The sequence below is a fragment of the Castor canadensis genome, chromosome 16 (assembly GCF_047511655.1).
Source record: "Castor canadensis chromosome 16, mCasCan1.hap1v2, whole genome shotgun sequence".
In the NCBI taxonomy this organism is placed as follows: Eukaryota; Metazoa; Chordata; class Mammalia; order Rodentia; family Castoridae; genus Castor; species Castor canadensis.
The window spans coordinates 44159780-44181846 of NC_133401.1; positions in this window are offsets into that span (position 1 = coordinate 44159780).

Below are 22067 nucleotides of genomic sequence, written 5' to 3' on the forward strand. Positions count from 1 at the left end.
TAGTTCTATGACATAGTTTGTAATAAATCCAGGTTTTTTTGTTTTTGAACTCAGGGCTTTGTGCTTGCTGGACAGGCCTCTGCCACTTGAACCACACTTTCAGTCCTCAAAGCCAATTTTAAAGAAGGGAAAACTGAGGGACAGAAATCTTAATTTACTTGGACAGGTCACAAAGCTATGAAGTATAGAACTAAAGTAGTCTGACCCCACAGCCTGTGCTGTTATCAACTCTGCTTTGCTGCCTCACTGTGGTCACACACCCTAGAAAAAAATCCCCTGGATTCTTTACTGGGAGGAAAACCGCACAAAGACCAAGGGACCCACACACAAAGAATGGTCCTGGATAGTGCTTTAACACTGTTCCTCCGCTCTGCCAGAATGCACATAAGAGAATAACCTGGGTGAATCATGTACTTGCATCATTTGTGGAAACGAGGTAAAAGGTATTTTCTCCCTGCTATTCACTAATCTAATGGAAGGATTGATTCAGTTCATTTCCAAATAGCCTTACAGATTGATTTGGAGCAACGTGCTGCAGTGGTAAGAGTGTGGCCTCAGTTAGCCTGCCTCTTACAGTGAGCCTGGCCTTTGCACCTGTCATCTGCAAAAACAAGGATAGCAATTCCCACTTCATAGGATTCTTGTGAAAATTAACAGAAAGCTCTTAGTACATGCTGGGCATAGAGGGTGTCCTCACTAATTATACCTGTTAGGATTATTTCTCAATTTGCCATTTTCTTAAAGTAAGTGCAACTCCAAGATCTCTTACATAAATTTTTTGCCTGGAATTCAGAATTTTGGGGATTTTAGAAAGGTAATAAGACACCTATATTTATACACTGTATGATGATACTTCCTTGATAGAGCTTGGGATAGCACACCATATGTAAATATCAAAGTTGTATGAATTTTTACTGTAAGTAGGATGAGCAAAGGTGATACAAAGCCTTCCGTCACATTTTGTGGCAAGTGAGATTGCCTGACACTACAAACAAGAAAGCAGGTAAAGAAGATAAGCAGACTTCTTTCCAAATCTCATTGCATTTCAGAACTTCAGGACGGAAGTTTCACTGGGCATCTGATCCCACTCCAACCTCACCACATCTCACTGAAATAAATCTCTTATCAATGTTTTCAGGACTCACTCATCCCTGCATGCCCAGGGCCAGGAGGAACAACTCCCTGAAACCCCATATTGGTCTTCTGATCTGTCTTTTTCCCCACCTCTTCAAAGGTATCCCAGGTTCCAGTCACCTTGGACACCTACATTTCCAGACCTTTGATGCTCAAACCTATTGCTAGCACTTTCTGGTAAGTTCCTCCTGTTATCTGTATTCATCAATTCGAACTGTCATTCCTGCTCTCTTAATTGGTCATCCCAGCTTGGCTGTCATATACATGCTACTCAGGTCATGGTACTCTACCCTTTGAAAATCCCTGAGACCTTCAGGAGGCTCCTACCATGCCAGCACTTCAACACCTCTGAAGCTCCCTCTCAGCTTCTTCCAGCTTCATCTCCCCTTTCTCCCCACATATAGGGACTTACTGTCTGCACAGGCCCTGTGTGGCTGTTTCTGTATTTGTGTGTGCATTTGCACTATTTCTAGATTGCCTATTCACATAGCTACCCTCTGACATCTCCTTCTCCATCACCATGACATCTTCATCTCCTCATCCTTCTTGGATGAGGCCAGATTGCTTGCTTTCTTGAAAATTTTGATTGTTCCAGCATGAAATGTTCTCGGCACTCCCCATGACCACCACCACCACCACCACCTAGGCCCTTTACTTGTCATTTCCCTTACACTCCAGTTCCTCTGTCTCAGTGGCTATTTGTGGGAAAGTTGTGGAGCATCATGGTCAGGAGTGCAGTCCTGGAACCAAATCCCGCCTCTCTTATTCATAAATAACGAGTAGGCTCTTTATAAGCCTCAGTTTCTTCATCTGTAAAATGAGGGAACTGAAGTTACCTCTCTCATCAGGGTGTTTTGCAGCACTCACTGCTTTGCTGTGTAAGAAATAAACTTTTAGTAGAGTGCCTGTGGCACAATGAGCATGCGACAAATGTTTGAGATTATTTTCATCATTCTTATTATTCTGTACATTATACCATGAGCTCCCCAACAGGGGAAGCAAGTCTAGTTTATTATTCAAATCCTCCACAATGTTTTTATAGCCTCTCACATACTACATGTGCAATGAGTGTTTGTCAAATGAAATTCAAGTCCTTTTTGGATCTAAACTCCAAAGAATGAAAAAGCACAGCCAAAGTAAAAAGATTGGGATCACAGATATAATCTTAGTATTTTTGCTCAAAAACATAAATCATGAGGCAATATATTCATTTATTTGAATAGCTGAACCTAAATAAAATCTGGAGAAGTCTGTGTCTGTCAGTGTTTCTGAGGAATCAGGAGGAGGAATAAGGAAGGAATCAATCAGTCTAGGGTAGAGAGAGGGGCCATCTGGCAGAGGCAGTGGGAAGCTTCATTAAGGTCTGTTAAGCCCCAAATACTAGGTCAATAACAGAGGGATTTGTTTTGAGCTCCATAAAACTGTAAGTATGCATAATTGCACTGTATAATCCAACCAAACCTTTGCCCCTTCTGAGGTGCTTTGCTGCCCATCCAGATGCTGTTCCAGCTGTTTCCTTCCAACCCAAAGCTGCTCCTGGGGTTACAGAAGGCCACAGTGGCTGAAGACATTTTGCCAGCTGCATGAGTGTGGTCCAGGGTCCCTTATTGGGACCACTAGTGTGATTCATTGTAGATGAGTTCCTTTTCCTGAGCTACACCAGGAAAACTTGGGTGCATGGTGTGTGATGCTCTTCTCTTTTGCTAAGACTGAGAACTCACAAGGGAGTTCTGAGCAAGCTGGCTGGATTCCTCACAAGACAAGCTGAGGCAATAGAAGTCTTTCCTTTCCCAGGAATTGGATGCCTGTGTGACAAATCCCTTTGCTATCACCCTGCTGAGTCTTATCAGACTACCTCCTACTGTGGTGGAGGAGAGGGTGGATGGCGAGATGAAGGTTGAGGCATTGCAGAAATCAAAACAGAAAATTACATCTAATCCAATTATCAGACTCAAAGGAATATTATAGAACTTCTAGGCATACAGTTGAATGAATTGCAATGTGAACCCAACAGCATGGCAGATGGAGCAAGGGGAGTCTGGTTCTGTCTACCATTTCTAGTTCTGGAAATAAGTGGACACTGCCAGGACCCCTCAATATGCCAAGCTGGACACAGTGAGGGGCTCAAGTGTGCAGTCCTGAAGGTGTGGGGCTTTTGCTAGAACCTCCTTACTCATAATCTATTTTTAAGAGCACCTCTATTTTTTCTGGGGGAATTATCGCATCCCACAGTACATAGTCAACTTGTGGAAGCAAACCCAAGGCATGTGTCCTTCCATTTTACAGTTGAATATTCCAAGCCAACCCCCCACCCACACCCCCAGTCTTCTCTTTGATACCACGAGTATCCTCATAGTCTTTCAAAAATCCCCTTTGTGCTGAAGTTTTCAAGTACTATTTGTGACTTTCAACTGAAGATCCCAAAAGCTGGCCCCATTCAACCTACTGGGCATCTGAAAGAAGGTGTTTGACTTTGGCCTTCCTACAAACATCACTTCCACTCCTTCTAGGTCCCCTTCATCAGAAAGCATCCATGCATAAAATTGCATTCCACAAAGAAATAAGCCAGGGTACCACCTGCAGTAGTTTAAGGCACAGTCTGTGCTGGCTTGAGGTCCCTCAAACAGCTTGAGCTGGATGTGACCTTGTGGGAAGGCGTGGGCTGAAGGCTCACCAAGCTAAACAACCTAACTTCATAAAACTTTGGGCTTGGAAACCTTTTCTAAAATGTACTGATAGGTTTTAAATTCCTACCTCAATCTCTCATGCGTCAGTGCCCTCCACACCTATTTCTTGGGACATGTGGAGCTGTTTTTCTATGCTGATTCCTGTGACACTTGAGTGCCTCTGTACTTGGAGTCCCCTGCCAAATCTCTTCAGTTTTCAAGTCATCTCTCATTTCTAATCACTAAATGGGTGTCTGCCCATTTTACCCCTCTTCTAATTTTCAGTTGGCTTAGAAATCAGAAAAATCAAGCTGTTAAAACTCTGAAAGGCACAGGTGAACAGAGCTTTGCTTTTGAGTAGGACACATAAATCCCAGTGCTGGGCTCAATGGCACTCATCCTTCCTCCTATAAAAGGAGTATCATTCTCTTGTATTTTGAAATGATTAACTGGTCAGCACTTGATTCCAGACGGGGTGGGGGGGGGTGTTACTATGCTAAGAAATGAAGTTCACTTCTCTCAACATTTACTTAATTTCTTCAGTGACTCTCTCTGCCCCCATGAACTGACCCATAGACTGTGTGCGGATTCTGTGCCTAGGTCTCAAGTGGTGACACAGTCATTGCACCACCACTCAGCGGAAATTGCTCAGTTCTCACCAGGCTGTTCTTACCTAGATGTACACATCAGAGCCTGTTCTTGTCAGAGAGGAGGTGTGTGTATCAGTGAGCTTGGTTATATAGCCAGCCATCCTGAAACCTAGCAAGCTTTATTTGTTTATTTACCATTCACTGAAATTAGAACCAGACTCTACTGGGTCAGCTTGTTTCTTTTAAGTGACATGTAGTATCACTTGGGGACTTTAGTTGGGACACTTGGGTTGGCTGAGAAGGCTGGCCCTCTCTCACCTCCTGTCTTTCCTCCTGCAGGAGGCCAGCTCAGGCTTATTTCCCATGAACACCAGGTTTCAAGACAATGGAAGTTATCAGATCACTGAGACCTAGGCTCAGAATTGCCCCATGTCACTCCTGCCATATTCTGGGAGTCAAAGCAAGTCACAAGACCAGTCCTGACTCAAAGAGTGGGGAAACAGATACCTACCTTGGTGGGAGGGGCTGCAAAGACTGGCCATTTTCAATCTACCACAACAGTAACTCTCATTCTTTATTTTATAAAGGACCAATTAGGCATAAAGTCTTTTGATGTTAAAATAAGTTAAAATAATCATCTTTCACTGGTCCTATCCAGCCTCTCATTTTTTGATTACTGCCAATGCATTAACAAAGTGCATTTACATTGATTATTTCATTTATCCACCTGACAAACTTTTAAAGTGTGTCACGTCCTGTTTTCAGATAAGGGGCTGGAAGCCAGAGAAGTAAGTTACTTACTCAGGCTCAACTATAAAAGGGCTTGAAGTCCTATACTTGTTCCTTCCCTTTATTTCAAAAGAGACTGATTTGCTCAATTATAATCATCAGCCGGCTTAAGCCGGCTGGTTCAGAGATCCCTACTGTCAGGGATGCACTTGTTCCTAACCATGCCTACAAATCCCAGGCATGCTTCCCAGGAATCTTCCATACTAATAACTAGAATCGCTTTACTGCACCTAGAAGTATATGTAGCTGTTACTCCTCAGAAAAGAGAGGCTAAGAAACCATAGTAGAAAATAGGGTATTTTCATGGCTTTTAAGTATGTATAGTGAAATCCTTCAATTCCTATATATATAGCTGTCCATGCACACCGTGATTCTGGAACCTAACTGACAGCTTTGTATTCAGCTGGGAACGTGTTTGAGCTGCAAAAAACTCAATTGAAAAAAGAAGGAAGGGAGGGAAGAAGAGAGAGAAGGAGAAGAAGGGAGGGAGGGAGGGAGCAAGGAAGAACAATCCCTATCCTGAGGATTTAACTAAGAAGATGCTTTAAGAATAAAACATACATTAATGAACTCACAGAGCTGAGTCTCCATATTTGAAAAAAGTTCAAGAATATGCCGAGGGATTAGAGACAGTTATTGCCAATTGAAAAGGAATGAGTCAGTCTTAAAATGATGACATCGATCCATCATTTATTTACCTTCTGCACTTCTGCACTTCCTGTTTTTTCATACATAACAACGAAGCAGGGGCCAAAACTCTTGAAAACTGCTAATCTGTATACCATATGGCACTCAGCAAGATACTGTCATTGATGTTGCTGTGAGTCTCTACATTTTTATCAAATAAAGGGGATTTTTTACTTTTAATTTCTCTTTCTAGTCTCAATGTCATGAGACAGCCTGAGCAAATTCCCCAATGTATGAGTGAGGAAACCGAGAGTTATAGAAGTTATTTTGCTATTCTAAGTCATAAATCTAGTCAAGCCAAATACTAGGCCCTTATTATAACTCTGTTCCTATCATATTGTTTGGCTTTTTAAGAAAACATAATTTATTGTTGTTTATTTTCTGAATCTAAAATGTGCACAAAAATTTCTGAAGTCCTACCACTAAAAATGAACACTGTCAGATCCATTTTCTATATTAATGTAATTATATATGTATGCAGATTTTTATCTGATGTTTTGCTTGTTGGTTAATTTTCCATAACCTTAGATCAAGAACATTTTTCCACATTACTACAAAATCTTTGAAAACAGAACTATATAATGCTGCAATGACAATAGGTCATATGCATATTCTGTTAATTCGTTTAATCAATGCCCTATTGTGTGACACTTGGGTAATGTTTTTGCTGCAGTAAATAACAATGGAACAGGAAAGTTTGTATGTAAATCTTTTATATTTCTATGTTTTTCTTTAAGACATAGACTTGTGAGGTTACACAGTCAAAAGACAGTCCCCTGGGAGGTAGATATAGAAGGATCATTTTTAAAATTCATTTATTCACATGTGCATATATTGTTTGGGTCATTTCTCCCCCCTTCCCCCCACCCCCACCCTCTTCTGCCCTTCCCCCCTCACTTCCAGGCATAACCTGTTTTCTGCCCTTATCTCTAATTTTGTTGATGAGAAGACATAAGCATAATAAGAAAGACAAAGTGTTTTTGCTAGTTGAGTTAAGGATAGCTATACAGAGAGATTCCTAGCATTGCTTCCATGTACAAATGTGTTACAACCCAAGCTGATTCATCTCTATCTGATCTTTACACTGGCTCCTGATCCCCTTCTCATGTTGACCTCTGTTGCTTTAAGGTTTCTGTATTAGTTCTTCTGGAGTGGGGACATAGAAGGATCATTGTTTAAGGCAAGCAAGGAGCAAAAAGTTAGTGAGACCCTATCTCAAAGAACAATCCAGGCATAGTGGTACACTACTATAATTATAGCTATATCAGAGGCACGGGTAGGAGGTTTGCAGTACAAGGCCAGTCTAAGTAAAAGTGAGAGACCCTATTTGAAAAATAGCTAAAGCAAAAATGATTGGAACATGGCTCAAATGGTAGAGCATTCACCTAACAAGTGTGAAGTCCTGAGCTCAAACCCCAATATTGCCCAAAAAAACATCATTCTGATTATTGGGTCCTTAACATTTCTAACATATTAAGTGTCTCCATTAAGTTCAAGTGAAACACAGATTGTGCAAGAGAACATCTCAGTTAAACAGCAGGTTCTAACAGGGACTTTCCACTGGAAATTCTCTTCTAGGAGTGCCAGGCACATATTCAATGGATGGTGGCTTTGTTTCCAAACAGATCCTCCATAGAGATTGGTAGTAACATTTAAAAATAGGCTTTGCTTACTTCTGATTTCTGTGTCCCTGTTCTAGAATCCTAGAAAACTTGATGAGACTCTATTAAGGCAGATCATTTCTATACCAAAGGCACATTCCAAAATTCATTTCTGTGCTCCCTGCTGTGCTAGGCACTACTGAAAAGTTTGCTTGTTTGTTTGTTTGCTTCCCTATTGCAAAACAGAGGAGTTAATAGTTTTCTCTAGTACTGAACTACCTGTTTTTAGTTTTTGAAAGGAGAAAATTCTTTTTTTTAATTTCTTTTATTCATATGTGCATACAAAGTTTGGGTCATTTCTACCCCCTTCCCCTTGCCTCTTCCCTCTCCTCCCCACCCCCTTGCTACCAGGCAGAAACTATTTTGCCCTTATCTCTAATTTTGTTGAAGAGAGAGTGTAATCTATAATAGGAAGGACCAAGGTTTTTTGCTACTTGAGATAAGGATAGCTGTACAGAGAGTTTATTCGCATTGCTTTCCTGTACATGTGTGTTACGTTCTAAATTAATTCTTCTCGAACTAACCTTTTCTCTAGTTCCTGGTCCCCTTCTCCTATTGGCCTCTGTCGCTTTAAAGTTTCTGCATTAGTTCCTTTGCATTGAGGACATCAAATGCTATCTTGTTTTTTGGGGGTTCTTGCCTATCCTCATACCTCCCTTGTGTGCTCTCACCTCATCATGTGATCAAAGTCCAATCCCCTTGTTGTGTTTGCCCTTGATCTAAAGTCTGCATATGAGGGAGAACATATGATTTTTGGTCTTCTGAGCCTGGCTAACCTCGCTCAGGATGATGTTCAAAGGAGAAAATTCTTCACCTTATCTAGATTAAAGAAAAGCAGGCACCACTGAGTAAAGAGGAGATATGACTTTATGATAAATGCTGCTTTGAAGTAACTTTGGGTGATCCCTTCTTTCTTTTTTCCCTTTTGTCACTCCTCTTTCCATATTAGGCCAATATTTGTGATTGTCAAGCTGAGTTCTGGACCCTGAGAACAGAGTGGTGAGTAAGAGATGTAGAGGTCATGTTACAGAGCTTAGAAACTGATTGTGTCAGTTAGCTTTCCACTGAGGTGTCAAAAATACCTCAGAAAACAACTTAAAATGACAAAGTGTTTATTTTGGTTCAGGGTTTCAGAGGTTGGCTGACCCCATTGCTGTGGGGCTGTGGTGAGGCAGAGAATTATGGAAACAGGAGACCATGGCACAGCAAAGTTACTTAACCTCATGGCAGCCAGGAAAGAGGGAGGAAGAGAAGAGAAGAGGAGGGAAGGAGAGGTGAGGGAAAAGGAGAGGGGAAGGGAGGGGAGGGGAGGGAGAAGAGAGCCCTTAAAAAGCACAACCCTAGTATCCCACTTCCTCTAACCAGACCCCATCTCCTAATAGCCTATTCAGCTATGAACTTATCAATTGATTAATCTATTGATGAGGTTAGTACCCTCAGGATCCAATAACCTCTCAATAGCACCACTAACTGGGGACCAAGCCTTTAGCACATGAGCCTTTTGGTAGGGGGGAATACTTCATAGCCAAACCACAACACCTGTTGATTGATAATAAATTAAAATAAAGTATGTTAAAGACTTGGATTTAGATGAGGGTCTGAACCTAGTCAGGAGGTCAGAAGTGGTGTTTATGTTGACACTTAAAAGATTAGGATGAATGAGTCAGATCAAGTGGGTAAAGGAACATAGAAATAGGCATGTAGCAGGAAGTATTTCAAACAGGGAGGAATTTAAAATTTTCTTCATGATTTCCAAGAAATCATACTTCCTAATTCTTAGAAAACTTTAAGTATAAGGAAAGTTTTATAAATTGATAAGGGATAACTACAAAAACAAAACAAAACAAAAACAAACCCCTGCTGCAGTTGTGTTTGATGGTAAAATCTTCATACTTTTCATTTGTGGCTGGGTGTAAGGCTAGGATGTCTGCTGCCACTACTTCTATTTAATACTGTACTGGAGATCCTATATAGTGCAATAAAGCAAGAAGAGAAAATTAAAAGGGTAGCGATTGCAAAGGGAAAGGAAACTGCCATCATTTGAAGATGATAGACTTGTGTAACAAGCAAGAATACTGATTATCTTTTAGAATTAATTTTGAATGCTGCAAGATCACAGAATACTATTTCAACACAAAAAAAATTGTATTTTATAAATTAGAACTAGTAAGAAAGTGAAAACAATAAAAATCAGGTAAAATGACATCAGAAATACCAAATGCCCAGTAAAAGCTGAACATGATATGTATGATTTCCACCCTGGAATCAAAAAAAGCTGTTAGGAGAAATTGAAAAATATACAAATAAGATACAGAACTGAGAGTTTCCAAGATGGCGGCTAGAGGGAGGAAGCAGAAAGCATTTCTCCTAAAGTGAAATCTTGGAGAGATGCTGGAGACACACCTTGCAGGCAAGGTCACTGAGAAGAGGCAAAACTTTGACCTCTCCACACCTCCAGCCTGTGCAGAGCATCTCCACTTCACATTAAACAGAGAAACCAGGAGGGCCCCCGGGCTGCTGCTAGTCACCCATACCCAGACGGCTTGGGAAGATGCGGACAAGGTGAGCTAAGCGGTACACAGTACTCCCTGGGCCAGATCAGCATAGCCCCCTGGACAGACCGACCTCCACCCGGGGAAAAAATAGAAACTGAGTAATAAGCAATAAGAATAAAGACACATTGCAAAGAGGGTGGGGTGCCCTGAGTGCTGAAGATGGGGGGAGGGGAATCCTTCATGAAACTGAAAATAAACAAGCCAGGCCTGGCCAGAGAAGGCAGGAGCTGGGGCGCACACCCAGCAACCAGGAGCAAGAAAGCTTGTGAGAGTGGTGGAGAGAGGAAAACTCCACAGGAGAGGGGGAAAGACCCACTTCCCACGTGAGCTGTAAACAAACATGTAGGCCTGAGAAAGTGGGTGCTGTGGCACCTCCCCCAGTGTGCTCGGAAAGGGGAAAGCTTGTAGCAGTGGCTCATGCATAGGAGAACTCTGAGTAAACAAAGCCTGCTTGGCCAGGTGAGTGCAAAACTCACCCCAGAGATCTGCATAAATAAAGCCGCCAGCAACAGCAGGCTGACAGCAGTGGGCAGGCAAGCCACAGCCCAAATAGCCATTCACAAAACTGTCTCCAGATTCTTTTTTTTTCCTCTCTCCCTACCTTTGATGAGAAAACAACTGAAATACACCTGCATGCTGAAAAACTTACTGAAAATGTATTGCATTTGAACTTGGGACACTTTGTGGTTTTTTTTTTTCTTGTTTTGTGCGGTTTTGTTCTATTTTATGTTACCCCTTGATGAGACAACTACAGAACAACATCTCAGTCACCATCTCCAGGATTGGAGGCTGAGGGATGAACACCAAAATTGTTAAGACTGAAACTTCATTGCATTTGAACTTGGAGGTTTTTTAAATTTTATTTATTTTTAACTTTTTTATTTTGTATTTTATATTATATATATATATATATATATACATTTTTTCTTTCATTTACTTTTTTTTATTTTTATTCTTATCTTTACTCTTTTTATTTTCAATCCTCTCTCTGTCTCTCTAATGCCTTTTCAGCTTATGGTTGATTAGTACACCATCTCTCCCTGTTTATATCTTTGAAACTTTTTTTGTTGGTTTCTTTGTTTTGTTTTTCTTTCTACTTGATTATTTCCTTTTCCCTTTTCCTTTAACTTCTTTGCTTTCCATCCCCTCTCACCCTTCCATTCTAAATATCACTAGTGCTATTATTACAGCCAGAAAATACTTAATTGCACAAAGTACAGGGACAATAACAACATCAAGGGCAATGACAGGAAGACAGAAAAAACAGGGAAACCAGCTTCCCCACAGCAAAAAATTAGTACAGGAACCAGAGGGAAATGAAGAAAACAGACTCAGATCCAGACTCCAACAAAATGAAGATAAACTATGCCAAAGAACCCAATGAAGCCTGCAAGAATAATTTAAAAGAATACATACTACAGGTACTCAATGAGAATTTTATATAGATGATACTGGACAGGGTCAACCAAAATGTACAGGAGACACTCAAGAAATTCCAAGACAACAAAAATAGAGAATTTGAAAAAGTAAAGGAAACCATAGAAGCACTGTATAAACACCAAAGTGAAACAGAACACGATTAATAAAGAGATAAATGAACTCAGGACAAAAATAGACAACATTAAAGAGGAAATGACCCAGGATATGGAAAACCTCAGAATAAAGAGCAAAATAGAATTGCAAAACAAAACAGAAGGCCAATCCAGCAGAATAAAACAAACAGAAGACAGAATCTCAGAACTCGAAGATGAAATGGTAATTAAAGGAAAAACCAAAGAACTATTAATTAAACAACTCAAGACTTGTGAAAAGAAAACGCAAGAACTCACCGACTCCATCAAAAGACCAAACTTGAGAATCATGGGCATTGAAGAAGGAAAAGTGGTGCAAGCAAAGGAAATGCATAATATATTCAACAAAATAATAACAGAAAATTTCCCAAATCTAGAGAAATCTATTCCCACACAGATGCAAGAGGTCTCCAGGACACCAAACAGACCAGATCAAAATAGAACTACCCCATGACATATCATCATTAAAACAACAAGTTCAGAGACTAGGGAAAGAATATTGAAGGCTGTAAGAGAGAAAAAACAAATAACATACAAAGGTAAACTCATCAAAATCACAGCAGACTTCTCAACAGAAACATTAAAAGCAAAAAGAGTATGGGGTGAGATCTTCCAGGCACAGAATGAAAATAACTTCAACCCCAGGATACTCTACCCAGCAAAACTATCATTCAAAATAGATGGAGCAATAAAAGTCTTCCATGATAAGCAGAAACTAAAACAGTATGTGACCACAAAGCCACTACTACAAAAGATTCTTCAAGGGATTCTGCACACAGAAAGTGAAACCAACTTAACCATGAAAAGACATGAGTTGGACTGTTTCTATAAAAGCTTTATTAAAAAACAGAACCTAAAAATATAGAAAATTGGCTATTCCTAGAATATTTCTATACCATTGAAGAAATTGAATCTTTAAATTAAAACCTTATCTCAAAGAAAACTCTAGAGAACAATGGCTTCATTCACGATTTCCACCAAGTGTTTATAGAAAAAATAATGCTATAGTTTGACAAATACAGAGACCAGAAAATGAGGGAGTAGCTTTCACTCATTTCATACCTACCTTAATATGAAGTTCAATCAGACAAGGACATTAAGAAAAAGGTGACATTATAGGCCAATCTCACGGTGAGAGAGAAGTCTTGAAGAAGAGATTAACAAATGTAGGCAGATGATGTATAGAACAGATAAACACATCGTGAGCAATGCTGACATAATGTATAATCATGCAAATGCAAGATTTATTCAACATATAAAAATCAATATAGTTAGCTACATTAAGAAAATTAATCAATTCATATGACCACCTCAAGATATATTTTAAGAATTTTGACAAAATAAAAAATTCAAAGTTTTAAAGACTCTCGGTAAACTAGAAAGTGAAAAGAACAGTCTCAATTAGATGCAAGAAATTTACAAAACCTCCCAGAAGACAGACTTATATCAGAACAGTTGAAAGCTTTCCCTTAAAGGCCAAGATCAAGGTGCCTGTTGATACCACTTCTATTCAACCTTGAAATCCAGTGCCAGTGCAGTAACACACAAAAAGGAAGTAAAAGCTGTAAAGATTAAAAAGAATATATAAGTGCATTGAACACATTAGTGAATGAGTTTAGGAAGTTGTTGATGCAAGGTCAATACAGACAAAATCAATTATATTCTTATCGTACAGGAAGAGTTAGAGCATATAATATAAGATATAAATATTTTCCAGTTAGACTAGCATCAAGAATCGAAAATACTGAAGAATGTTTCTCTCAACAGATGTGTACATTATCTGTGCAGAAAAACAGAACACTATTTAGAACTTAAAGGAGAACTAAATAAAAGGATAGTCCATATTCATGAATTAGAAGACTTAATTGTAAAGATATCAGTTTTTATTCATTTTTATCTGTAGATTCAATGCAACTCTGATCAATATCCCACAGCATTTTTCATGGATACTGAAAAGCTTATTCTACAGTTCACATGGAAATCCAAAGCATCAAGAATAATCAAGATGATCTTGAAAAAAATCAACAAAATTAGTGAAAATTTACTTCCAGATAGCAAGGCTTTAGGGGAATGAATGAATAGCACATAGATATGGAAAAAGAAGCTTGACCATTGCATTATACAAAAAAAAAATCAATTCCAGATGACTTTTGAAAATAAATGTGAATTAAAGCTGAATTAAACTTGATCAAAGCACATTATATTCATGTATGGGCATATCACAATGAAACCCCTTTGTACAATTAATATATGCTAAGTTTTACAAGGCACAGAGGTTTCACATTAAAAAATAAATAAAGGTGAATTAAAGCTTTGGAAGAAAAGATGAGAGAGTATCTTCAAGACCTTGTAATAGAAAAAAAAAAGATTGATAAATTGAGCTTTACTTGCAATTGAAAACTGTAATTCCACAAAACCCATCATTCTGAGCTAAAAAGGGGGCTGAGAGGAATCACTGAGAGTAGAAAAGTGTTGAAGAGGCTGATGTACGTGTCCAGGACCTGCTCCCTACAGGGTGTTGTATCTACACCCTCTGCTGTAGTGCTCCATGCACCTTTACACTTTACTGCTCCAAACTGCCCCTCAAATATGGTGTGCTATGGATTGGTTCTGGAATGTCCCCCAAAGGACCATATGTTGAAGATTTATTCCCCAGCCCTTGGCATTGTTGGGAGATGATGGAACCTTTGGGAGTGGGACTTAGTGGGAGGAAGTTAGGTTATTGGGGGAATTTGGAGCCCAGGCCCTTCCCATCTCTCTCATTTTTAATTCTGGTGGCCATGAGGTAAACATCTTTGTTCCACCATTGTGTTCCCTGCCATGAGGTACTACTGTGCCACAAGCCCAAAAAACATGCTCCAACAGACTGTGGACCAAAACCATGAGCCCAAATAAACCCTTTCTTTTTACAAGTTGATTATCTCAAGTATTTTGTCATAGTTACAGAAAACTAACACACAGCTCAATATTTGCTTTCTCTGGGAAGTTTACTCTGTTTACCATTAAACTTCACCATTACTATGCCTTGCATAATACTTGCTGCCTCATTGTGGTCTTTGTCATAGTGGAAGCTTTTTACTTACTTGAATGCCTACTTGGTTAGAATCTTCCTCACATATCAAATTGTGAAGTGCAATCTTATCTGAGTTTTTCACATACTTGTATCTTCAGTGCTTGACCTACAGGAAATCAGTGGGTATGCGATACATAAATGAGTGAGGGAAAGGATGGATAAATAGGATTCTGTATAAGCATCAGTTAGAAGTCAGGGATCAGTGGAAGGTGGAGGAGGTATGTCCATAAAAGAGCAATGTGAGGGATTCCTATGGTGATAGAAATTTTCCTGTATCTTGACTGCACCTGGTTTGGCAAGATCTTAATATTGGAGAAAAATGGATAAATGGTATATGAGGTCTTTCTATATTATTTCTTAGAATTGTATGTGAACCTGTAATTAATGTCAAAATAAAGTTTCATTTAAAAAATAGTAATGATGTTAAACCCCATGGAAATCAGCTGAAAATTCTATCCTCTGATTTAAAAGGTAGGGAAAGCCCAGGCATTTTATATGACTATGACTAGATTACACTATACAGTGGTCAGCAAGTATAGCAATAGTGGAATAGTTGTGAACATCTCTGTCCTCTTCTGTAAATGGTGGGCTGGAAAATATCCTCATGTTCAGTTTTTGGGATGTATAGATAGTATTAAATTTGAGCAAAATGGTCCATAAGCTTTTAGAGCTATAGTTTGGGAGAAGTAAAGGGTGTCCTTCCTTTTGTACTCATGGTCTGGCGTTGCTGCCACTGTTAGATATAAGCACACCATTCAAATCTATCTTTAAGTCCCATAGGAAAATATCTTCTGATGCTTTCTTCAGCAGAAATATCTCCATCTATCAGGGAAGTGACTGTAACTAGGCTGTGGTCAGAAAGTTTTCTGAGACATGCAAAAGCCAGGGTATTTGCTCTTGGTTTATAGAGCTAGGAAGAGAAAACTTTCAAAAGGTCAGTGGTAGCTGGACTTTGTCCCCATCAGGAGGGAAAAAATTACAAAAATACCTTACTTAGTGAGAAATCTATTTGGGGACAGATAAAATAGGAAAGAGACCCTATCAATATTAGGATCATATCCTTTATGTATACAGGTGATATATGCTGTATGTAGACAATTTTGATTTATCCCTCTGTGAACATGTATATAGATTATTTTTGTTTTTTTTTCATTTTTCTTTTATTATTCATATGTGCATACAAGGCTTGGTTCATTTCTCCCCCCTGACCCCACCCCCTCCCTTACCACCTACTCCGCCCCCTCCCCCTCCCCTCCAATACCCTGCAGAAACTATTTTGCCCTTATTTCTAATTTTGTTGTAGAGAGAGTATAAGCAATAATAGGAAGGAACAAGGGTTTTTGCTGGTTGAGATAAGGATAGCTATACAGGGAATTGACTCACATTGATTTCCTGTGCGCGGGTGTTACCTTCTAGGTTAATTCTTTTTGATCTAACCTTTTCTCTAGTACTTGTTCCCCTTTCTATTGGCCACAGTTGCTTTAAGGTATCTGCTTTAGTTTCTCTGCGTTAAGGGCAACAAATGCTAGCTAGTTTTTTAGGTGTCTTACCTATCCTCACCCCTTCCTTGTGTGCTCTCGCTTTTATCATGTGCTCATAGTCCAATCCCCTTGTTGTGTTTGCCCTTGATCTAATGTCCACATATGAGGGAGAACATACAATTTTTGGTCTTTTGGGCCAGGCTAACCTACCTCAGAATGATGTTCTCCAATTCCATCCATTTACCAGCAAATGATAACATTTTGTTCTTCTTCATGGCTGCATAAAATTCCATTGTGTATAGATACCACATTTTCTTAATCCATTCGTCAGTGGTGGGACATCTTGGCTGTTTCCATAACTTGGCTATTGTGAATAGTGCCGCAATAAACATGGGTGTGCAGGTGCCTCTGGAGTAACAGTCTTTTGGGTATACCCCCAAGAGTGGTATTGCTGGATCAAATGGTAGATCGATGTCCAGCTTTTTAAGTAGCCTCCAAATTTTTTTCCAGAGTGGTTGTACTAGTCTACATTCCCACCAACAGTGTAAGAGGGTTCCTTTATCCCTGCATCCTCGCCAACACCTGTTGTTGGTGGTGTTGCTGATGATGGCTATTCTAACAGGGGTGAGGTGGAATCTTAGCGTGGTTTTAATTTGCATTTCCTTTATTGCTAGAGATGGTGAGCATTTTTTCATGTGTTTTCTGGCCATTTGAATTTCTCCTTTTGAGAAAGTTCTGTTTAGTTCACATGCCCATTTCTTTATTGGTTCATTAGTTTTGGGAGAATTTAGTTTTTTAAGTTCCCTGTATATTCTGGTTATCAGTCCTTTGTCTGATGTATAGTTGGCAAATATTTTCTCCCACTCTGTGGATGTTCTCTTCAGTTTAGAGACCATTTCTTTTGATGAACAGAAGCTTTTTAGTTTTATGAGGTCCCATTTATCTATGCTATCTCTTAGTTGCTGTGCTGCTGGGGTTTCATTGAGAAAGTTCTTACCTATACCCACTAACTCCAGAGTATTTCCTACTCTTTCTTGTATCAGCTTAAGAGTTTATGGTCTGATATTAAGATCCTTGATCCATTTTGAGTTAATCTTGGTATAGGGTGACATATGTGGATCTAGTTTCAGGTTTTTGCAGACTGCTAACCAGTTTTCCCAGCAGTTTTTGTTGAAGAGGCTGCTATTTCTCCACCGTATATTTTTAGCTCCTTTGTCAAAGATAAGTTAGTTATAGTTGTGTGGCTTCATATCTGGGTCCTCTATTCTGTTCCACTGGTCTTCATGTCTGTTTTTGTGCCAGTACCATGCTGTTTTTATTGTTATTGCTTTGTAATATAGTTTGAAGTCAGGTATTGTGATACCTCCTGCATTGTTCTTTTGACTGAGTATTACCTTGGCTATTCGTGGCCTCTTGTGTTTCCATATAAATTTCACAGTAGATTTTTCAATCTCTTTAATGAATGTCATTGGAATTTTGATGGGAATTGCATTAAACATGTAGATTACTTTTGGGAGTATTGACATTTTTACTATGTTGATTCTACCAATCCATGAGCATGGGAGATCTCTCCACTTTCTATAGTTTTCCTCAATCTCTTTCTTCAGAAGTGTATAGCTTTCCTTGTAGAGGTCTTTCACATCTTTTGTTAGGTTTACACCTAGGTATTTAATTTTTTTTGAGGCTATTGTAAATGGAATTGTTTTCATACATTCTTTTTCCGTTCGCTCATTGTTAGTGTATAGAAATGCTAATGATTTTTCTATGTTGATTTTATATCCTGCTACCTTGCTATAGCTATTGATGATTTCTAGAAGCTTCTGAGTAGAGTTTTTTGGGTCTTTAAGGTATAGGATCATGTCGTCTGCAAATAGGGATATTTTGACAGTTTCTTTACCTATTTGTATTCCTTTTATTCCTTCTTCTTGCCTAATTGCTCTGGCTAGGAATTCCAGTGCTATGTTGAATAGGAGTGGAGATAGTGGGCATCCTTGTCTGGTTCCTGATTTTAGAGGGAATGGTTTCAGTTTTTCTCCGTTAAGTATAATGCTGGCTGTAGGTTTGTCATATATAGCTTTTATAATGTTGAGGAACTTTCCTTCTATTCCTAGTTTTCTTAGAGCTTTTATCATGAAGTGATGTTGGATCTTATCAAAGGCTTTTTCTGCATCTATTGAGATGATTAAGTGGTTTTTGTCTTTGCTTCTGTTAATGTGGTTTATTATGTTTATTGATTTTCATATGTTGAACCACCCCTGCATCCCTGGGATGAAGCCTACTTGGTCATGGTGAATAATCTTTTTGATGTGTTGCTGAATTTGGTTTGCCATTATTTTGTTGAGGATTTTTGCATCAATGTTCATTAAGGAGATTGGCCTATAGTTCTCCTTTTTGGAGGTGTCTTTGCATGGTTTGGGGATAAGTGTAATACTGGCTTCATAAAATGTGTTTGGCAGTTTTTCCTTCCCTTTCTATTTCGTGGAACAGTTTAAGGAGGGTTGGTATCAGTTCTTCTTTAAAGGTCTGATAGAATTCAGCAGAGAATCCATCAGGTCCTGGACTTTTCTTTTTGGGGAGACACTTGATTGCTGCTTCAATTTCATTTTGTGTTATAGGTCTATTCAGGTGATTAATTTCCTCTTGGTTCAGTTTTGGATGATCATATGTATCTAGAAATCTGTCCATTTCTTTAAGATTTTCAAATTTATTTGAATATAGGTTCTCAAAGTAGTCTCTGATGATTTCCTGGACTTCCATGGTGTTTGTTGTTATCTCCCCTTTTGCATTCCTAATTCTACTAATTTGGGTTTTTTCTCTCCTCATTGTAGTCAGGTTTGCCAGGGGTCTATCGATCTTGTTTATTTTTTCAAAGAACCAACTTTTTGTTTCATTAATTTTTTGTATGGTTTTTTTGCTTTCTATTTCGTTGATTTCAGCTCTTATTTTTATTATTTCTCTCCTTCTATTTGTTTTGGGATTTGCTTGTTCTTGTTTTTCTAGGAGTTTGAGATGTATCATTAGGTCATTGATTTGGGATCTTTCAGTCTTTTTAATATATGCACTCATGGCTATAAACTTTCCTCTCAAGACTGCCTTAGCTGTGTTCCATAGGTTCCGGTAGGTTGTGTTTTCATTTTCATTGACTTCCAGGAACTTTTTAATTTCCTCTTTTATTGCATCAATGATCCATTGTTCATTAAGTAATGAGTTATTTAGTTTCCAGCTGTTTGCATGTTTTTTGTCTTTACTTTTGTTGTTGAGTTCTACTTTTACTGCATTGTGGTCAGATAGTATGCACGGTATTATTTCTATTTTCTTATATTTGCTGAGGCTTGCTTTGTGCCCTAGGATATGATCTATTTTGGAGAAGGTTCCATGGGCTGCTGAGAAGAATGTATATTGTGTAGAGGTTGGATGAAATGTTCTGTAGACATCTACTAGGTCCATTTGATCTATTGCATATTTTAGATCTTGGATTTCTTTATTGAGTTTTTGTTTGGATGACCTATCTATTGATGATAATGGGGTGTTAAAGTCTCCCACAACCACTGTGTTGGTGTTTATATATGCTTTTAGGTCTTTCAGGGTATGTTTGATGAAATTGGGTGCGTTGACATTGGGTGCATACAGATTGATGATTATTATTTCCTTTTGGTCTATTTCCCCTTTAATTAGTATGGAATGTCCTTCTTTATCTCGTTTGATCTATGTAGGTTTGAAGTCTACTTTGTCAGAGATAAGTATTGCTACTCATGCCTGTTTTTGGAGGCCATTGGCTTGGTAAATCTTCTTCCAGCCTTTCATCCTAAGCATATGCTTATTTCTGTCAGTGAGATGAGTCTCCTGTAAGCAACAAATTGTTGGATCTTCTTTTTTAATCCATTTTGTCAAACGGTGTCTTTTGATGGGTGAATTAAGTCCATTAACATTAAGCGTTAGTACTGATAGGTATGTGGTGATTCCTGCCATTTAGTTGTCTTAGTTGTTTGAAGGTTTGATTGTGTGTACCTAACTTGATGTTACTCTCTACTGTCTTGCTTTTTCTTATCCTGTGGTTTGGTGCTGCCTGCCTTTTCATGGTTAAGTTGGGTGTCACTTTCTGTGTGCAGGATCCCTTGCAGAATCTTTTGTAATGATGGCTTTGTGGTCACATATTGTTTCAGTTTCTGCTTATCATGGAAGACTTTTATTGCTCCATCTATTTTGAATGATAGCTTTGCTGGGTAGAGTATCCTGGGGTTGAAGTTATTTTCATTCAGTGCCCGGAAGATCTCACCCCATGCTCTTCTTGCTTTTCATGTTTCCGTTGAGAAGCCTGCTGTGATTTTGATGGGTTTACCTTTGTATGTTACTTGTTTTTTTTCTCTTACAGGCTTCAATATTCTTTCCTTAGTTTCTGAACTTTTTGTTTTAATGATGATATGTCATGGAGTAGTTCTATTTTGATCTGGTCTGTTTGGTGTCCTGGAGGTCTCTTGCATTTGTATGGGAATATCTTTCTCTAGATTTGGGAAATTTTCCGTTATTATTTTGTTGAATATATTATGCTTTCCCTTTGCTTGCACCTCTTCTCCTTCTTCGATGCCCATGATTCTCAAGTTTGGTCTTTTGATGGAGTCAGTGAGTTCTTGCATTTTCTTTTCACAGGTCTTGAGTTGTTTAATTAATAGTTCTTTGGTTTTTCCTTTAATTACCATTTCATCTTCAAGTTCTGAGATTCTGTCTTCTGTTTGTTGTATTCTGATGGATTGGCCTTCCGTTTTGTTTTGCAGTTCTGTTTCGTTCTTTTTTCTGAGGTTTTCCATATCCTGGCAGTTTTCTTCTTTAATGTTGTCTATTTTTGTCCTGAGTTCATTTATCCGTTTATTCATTGTGTTCTCTCTTTCACTTTGGTGTTTATACAGATCTTCTATGGTTTCCTTTATTTCTTCTTTTGCTTTTTCAAATTCTCTATTTTTATTGTCTTGGAATTTCTTGAGTGTCTCCTGTACATTTTGGTTGACCCTATCCAGTATCATCTCTATAAAATTCTCATTGAGTACTTGTAGTATGTCTTCTTTCAAATTATTCTTGTGGGCTTCATTGGGTCCTTTGGCATAGTTTATCTTCATTTTGTTGGAGTCTGGATCTGAGTTTCTGTTCTCTTCATTCCCCTCTGGTTCCTGTACTAATTTTTTGCTGTGGGGAAACTGGTTTCCCTGTTTTTTCTGTCTTCCCGTCATTGTCCTTGGTGTTGTTACTGTCCCTGTACTGTGTGCAATTAAGTATTTTCTAGCTTGTAATAATAACAATGGTAATATTTAGAATGGAAGGGTGAGCTGAGATAGAAAGCAAGAAGTTAAAGAAAAGGGGAAAACAAATATACAGACAAGAGGGAGAAAGCAGAACAAGGTATCAGACAAGAAAGTTTCAAAGGTATAAACAGGGAGTGTTAGTGTACTAATCGATAGTAAGCTGAACAGACATTAGAGAGACAGAGAGAGGATTGAAAATCAAAGATAAAAAAATAAAAAATAAGTAAATGAAAGAAATATCTGTATATAAAAATGAATTAAAATAAAATTTAAAATAGAAAATTAAAAAAAAAAAAACCAAAAAACTTCCAAGATTATATGCAATGCAGTTTCAGTCTTAATAATTTGGGTGTCTGTCTCAATCTCCAGTCCTGGAGTTGGTGCCTCAGATGTTGTTCTGTAGTAGTCTCCTCAAAGGGGATGCATAAAGTAGAATAAAACTACACACTCACACACACATACACACACACACACACACACACACACACACACACACACAAAAGCCCCACCAAGTGTCCCAAGTTCAAATGCAATACAGTTTCAGTAAGTTTTTCAGCTTGCAGGTG